At 61.8% G+C, this 5,542-nt stretch overlaps 2 protein-coding genes across 6 annotated transcripts in view; one reads left to right on the forward strand and one right to left on the reverse strand.

Moving 5' to 3' along the window:
- The window catches only part of LOC113210744 (serine/threonine-protein kinase mos), an 84,647-nt gene that overhangs the window by 42,192 nt on the left and 36,913 nt on the right, over positions 1-5,542 (forward strand). The window lies entirely within an intron of this gene.
- The window catches only part of LOC113210767 (serine/threonine-protein kinase tricornered), a 36,321-nt gene that overhangs the window by 10,145 nt on the left and 20,634 nt on the right, over positions 1-5,542 (reverse strand). The window lies entirely within an intron of this gene.

The raw sequence follows: 5,542 nt of genomic DNA on the forward strand, positions 1-5,542 counted from the left end.
GGGGGGGGAATGAAAAACACGGCTTTTGTGGGTGCGCGGCGCGCGGGCCTCACTCCGGCCGGAGCGGCGCTGTACTCATAATTATGTCGTCGTTGTCGTCGTCCGGGAATCGGACAGAGCGCGCCGTGTCTGTATGTGGTAGTTGGTGAGGAGAAAGGTGACGATATGTTGACTTGCCCCCGCCGCGCGCCGCGCCCGTATGCAAGCCGCCGCCGCCGCCCGGGCGAAACGTGACGCGTCACAACCGACACCCGCTGATATACTGATACGCACTTGGAGCGGGGCGGCGCAAGAGCGAATTAGGCACAGGGGAGAAGTGAGGCGAAGGCCCCCCGGCCGGCGGCCCGCCTGCTGCAGGGGGCCCGGCAGCGGTGTGCCAACGCCGGCGGGATCACGTGAGCCTCCAGCGGGACTGTATACCGCCGCTCCGCCGCGCGATGCCCGGCGCGGGCCCGCCCAGTCAGAGAAAGAGAGAGAGAGAGAGAATTTTGACAGCGCGGCGTGGCGTGGCGGATGGGCCCCGCGAGCAGCAGCAGCAGCAGCAGCAGCAAGGGCAAAGCGCGCGAGCAGCTCTGAGCAGTGAGTGCAATGGCGAGCTCGCTACTGCGGCTGCTGACGCAACGGCCGGCGCGGGGCGGCCAGGGCCAGCGCAACACTCTCGGGGGGCACAACGGCACGCCGGGCCTTCCTTCAATTAGACCGCCACGCCCCGCCACGCCCCGCCACGCTCAGCGCGTAGTTGTCCCGACCTGGCCGCGCTGCGCAGCGCGAACTGGACGGGCAGGTGGACAAACCCGGCACAACGGAGATAGCAGGGCGACGACCCCCACCGGCCGCGGCAGAGCGACGCGCGCGACGGCGACGCCAGCAGCGGGACGGAACGGTGGGCGCGGCACCGGGACGCTCGCTCAAGGAGCAGCACCACGCCGTCGTGCACCTGTGCGGGCGCCTCGGCCACCTCCGCGAGGGGGTATATACGCGGCCACGCGGGCCGCACACGACGACGACGCTCTGCCACGCGCAGTAGTCGTGTAAATTATTGCAGCGATGACCGCACGCCGCTGCGCGAAGTGTCCGCGCAGATGGCGGCTGCTTTGGCATTCTGACAGTTTGACAAGTAGATGCTCGGACACACGAGCACGGACGTGTGAGGGCCTCGCCTCGGTTCGCTGTCGCAACGGGCGCGGCGTGCACGAGCACAAGCACGAGCACGAACACGAGCACGAGCAAGAGCACGCGGGTAGCCGGGTGGAGGTCCTGCTCCCCTCTGCCTACACTGTAATTTCAAAGGCGTCCCGTCAGAGTGCAACAAAGGTGTAGGCTACGGAAACCAGTGCGACTTAAGCCGCAGTCTGGGCACACACCTTTGTCGCACTGCCACCATACACCTTTTAATGCATAATATGCCGGACAGTCCTGAAGCCCCCTAAGCGAGTGCTTGGCCTGCATACACCTTGGGAGCGCACTTCATGGGCCTGGAGCCCACGGCTCACAGCTCCCTCAAACCGTGTACTATTTTACCAAAGCACAAGGTGTATGGATGCCAAACACCTGCCCAGGGGGCTTGGCAGGGGCTTAGGGGCTGTCCGGCATATTATGCATAAAAAGGTGCATGGTGGCAGTGCGACAAAGGTGTATGCCCAGACTGCGACTTAAGTCGCACTGGTTTCTGTAGCCTACACCTTTGTCGCACTCTCACGGGACGCCTTTGAAATTACAGTGTATGGCCTCCAGGCCGCCCCGCCCCGCGTCCATGGGCGTGCCGCACGCCCGGCGCTGCTGCCCGGGGCACGCGGCGCTGGACCAGCCACGCCACGCCAGACGGGAGACGGGTTATCGCAAGCAAAATCCGCAGCAAACGCAACGCACGCTCGCAAGCACGCGCACGCACGCACGCACACCTCTGCCTGCCTGCCTGCCTGCCTGCGCCTGCCTGTGCGTGCGTGCTCGCTCGGGTGCGTGACCGCGGCCGGGCGCGACACGTGGAGGACGGCCTCGTGCGCGTGCGCGTCCGGCAGCAGCAGCAGCAGCCTCAGGACCAAGCGAGTGAAGAGTAAGTTGGTCGCGCGTGGCCTGCCGGGGCGGGGCGGGGCGTGCCGGGGCGGGACGAGGCGGGTGTTGGGCGGGGACGGTCCTAAAATAACAAGTCCGCCCTGCCCTGTCCGCCCAGCCGGCCCGATGCACCGCTATGGGACCAGAGAGCCGGGGCCATTGTCTCCCGGACGCTAGACTATTCACTCTACACCGTGAAAAAAGAAGAAAGGAACCATTGGGTCAAAGCACACACAGACAAAAAATACAAAACAGAAACGGTCCGCGGCGGCGGCGGCACGTGGATCAAATTCAGAACGAAGCGACACAAAGAAACCATAAACGACGACATCGTTTTCAAAGAGGAGCGCGCGCGGCCCCGCGCGCGCCATTTACCGTCACTTATTCAGCGCCGTGTTTGGCCCCTCCTCCTCGGCACGATAAAGCATCGACCGGGCGAGCAGGACGACAGCCTTGACGACCTTTATCGTAACGATGTCCGACATGTTCATCACGGGCCGCGCATATGGGCCGCGCCAGCATCGATCAGCGGGACGAGCGGGCCGGGCCGGGCAATGCATTTGCGTGTCCGGCCTGTGTCCATCCACCCCGTGCCCACCCCGTGACCACGCGCGACAAACGGGCGCGCGGACTACTCCCACGCTCCACCCCTCTCGGGCCCCGCATAAACGTTTGCCATCACTTATCGGCTGCCGACGACGACGACGGGGGCAGAACGCAATTTCATGGAAATTGCTGCGCTATTGCGTGGGGACACCGCGGCGGACACGCACAATCACGCCTATAAAGTATGAGCTGAGGTAGTTGGGCCTGCGGCTAGTGTGGCGCCTGTGTAAACAAATCAAGCAATTTTTCCAATAAAAGGTTGAAAATTGAACTTACAAAGAATGAGAAATTTCTAAAGTTGACATAACATTATATTTTTGGTTGTAAAATTTGGCCAACAGTTTTCAATTGTTTCAATTTCAAATTACCGCGCCACTTTTGTTTTTGTCCCACGTTTTGTCCGGTGCAGTTCACTTTGTGCACGGGAGCGGGGCGATGATGACTGCGCCGCGGGGCACCGGCCGGGATGAGGGGCGCGCGGGCGACACGGAGGCCGCCGTCATGACGACGTTGCCGTGTCACGCCACGCCACGCCACCCGTCGCCATGGAGGTCTCTGCCAAGAACTCATCAGGCAGCGTCCCCCAGCTATTGGCCTATAAAAGCCTCCCCCTCGCCCCGCCCCGCCCCGCCCCGCCTAGTCGTCCAGCGCAAGCGCATGCAGGCTGGTCGAAGCGGCCGGGGCTATGGGGCACGGAGCCAGCCAGGTGCCCTTTAGTATTCCTCTTTTCTTGTGCCCCCCTCCCTCCTTCCCCCCCGTTTTACTCGCTTTTTCCTCCTGCCTTGTCTCCGGCGGCGCTTTTTGGACGCGAGCTGCGCAGCGCAGTGCGCCGTCCCCAGCCGCAGCGCCAGCGGTGCCGGCCAGCAGCACCAGTCCCACGTCCAGTTCACACAACTCACGCAAGTCAAGTGGGACAGAGTTCTCTCGGGGCGCACAGCACTGCACAACTGCGTCCCTGGCGAAGAAAGGGCGGACAAGAGAAGAGACAGGGCCTGTCCTGTGCAGGGGTTGTCCTGCTTCCTTGTTCGGCTCCGCAGTCGCAGTCCCTTCACCCCCCCCCCCCAACCCCTGGTTTTGACATTTTCAGTTTGTCGCCGGATGCCCGCCTCCTCCTTACCCGTCGCGTCCCGCGAGTCTGCAAGGGAGTCGTTTCCACAGAGTGCTCCGCGGTCGCGCCTATGCATTTTGCAGGGCGCCGCGCGACGTCGGGACACGAGTGAGGAAGTCGAGTCGGAGCCCAGCTGTGGCTGACACGCCAGGAAGAAACCCGGCCAGGCCCTCATGGAGGGGCAGGACCCCCGCGGCCCCCGACCTATGGCCGCCGACCCGACGGCTCACGAATCAATTTCCAGGCGAATCAATAATTGTTGGCCCGCTGTGCACCCCTCCTGCTGCTCCGGCCTTGGGAAAGGCCCCCCCCCCCACTTCCCCTTATCATTAGAAAAGGGGAGGGGCCGAATGCATTTCACCACACTGGAGAAGCCAAGTTTATTCGGCACACCTTTGCAGGGGTGCTTAAAATTCTTTTGAGTTCAAAATGTTTTTGAAGATGCTAAAGATTAGTGTCCTTGCACGCCGCTTCACATAATTAAAGGTGCCACTCAACACCTTTGTTTTTTTCTAGTGAACGCAAAGAGAATCGGGACGGGCGTGCTCCCTCGAGAGTGTGTCGCATCGCAGCACACAAAAGCACGCGACTCGGGCGAATCCTTTCGTCACGCAATTATTTTCCTCTTTTCATGCAGATTTTTTTTTCTCTCTCTCTTTAAAGCTGGGAACCACACACTTTTGACACGCATTTTTACCACGTCCGCAGAGAGCGACCAGCAACCTTACATTTTTTCTTTTTTACCTTTTGTCGCACACATATTTTTCGGCCGGTACCCCGCGCGCGGTGGAGTCGACCTACCCACACGCCCACCATTGATCCGGGAGAGCCGCAACCGCGCCGCGCCGGGCCCACCACCACCACCATAGGCCCACCGAGGTTTCGGCCCCGCCCGCGCCGCGGTATGATGAGAAGCCCGCGTAGGTACGCGGTGCGGGAAACACCAACATCACTGGCTGCTCCATGGAAACTCAAGTGTGATACAGTCCAACAGTTATAAGTGCAATACCATGAGTATCACAGGTAAAGCTGTAGTACCACACATGTATCACAGGTAAAACTGTAGTACCACACATGTATCACACTTCCAACTGTAGTAACACATGTGTGGTACTACAGTTGGAAGTGTGATACATGTGTGGTTCTAAAGTTGGAAGTGTGATAATCATGACATTGCACTTACAACTGTCGGGCTGTATCACACTTGGCTTGTCCAGAGTGCGACGAGCGCAGCGCACACAGGCGCGGCGGACAGGCGGGCACAGAGAGTCCGACAGGCCGGACGGGCAGCGCGGTCGTTGCGCCGCGGCCGCGCGGCGACATGGCGATACGCCCCGCGATACTGGACAGCAGTTTCGCTCATCTCCGCGTCCCGCGAGCCGCTGCTTCACTTTTTTCCCACTGTCGGGCGGCGGCGGCGGCGGCGAGTGACCTTTGGACGAAGCAGATACACCCCGGCTACACTGCCACAAGGAAAGTGGGCCGCTCCGCTCCGCGCCGCCTCGCCCCGCGCCGCCCAGCGCGCGCACCCAGTCCTGCCTCCAGGGATAAACTGTAAGCAGTCTGACCGGGCCGCGTGGGAGAGGGGCAGCCGAGGGGGAGGTCACCGCTAAGGGGGGCGGGGCAGGCCGAGGTGGGTGCGTCTGCGGCCTGGGCGTGGCCGCAGCCGCGCCAAACAGCTTATTGGCGGGAAGATAAATGAATTTGAATTGGAAATGGTTCATTTAGCGGGCGAGCGGCAAGAGGACGACGGCGAGGAGGAGGAGGAGGTAGGGG

This window comes from Frankliniella occidentalis, unplaced genomic scaffold (assembly GCF_000697945.3).
Source record: "Frankliniella occidentalis isolate FOCC.00 unplaced genomic scaffold, Focc_3.1 Scaffold36, whole genome shotgun sequence".
NCBI lineage: Eukaryota > Metazoa > Arthropoda > Insecta > Thysanoptera > Thripidae > Frankliniella > Frankliniella occidentalis.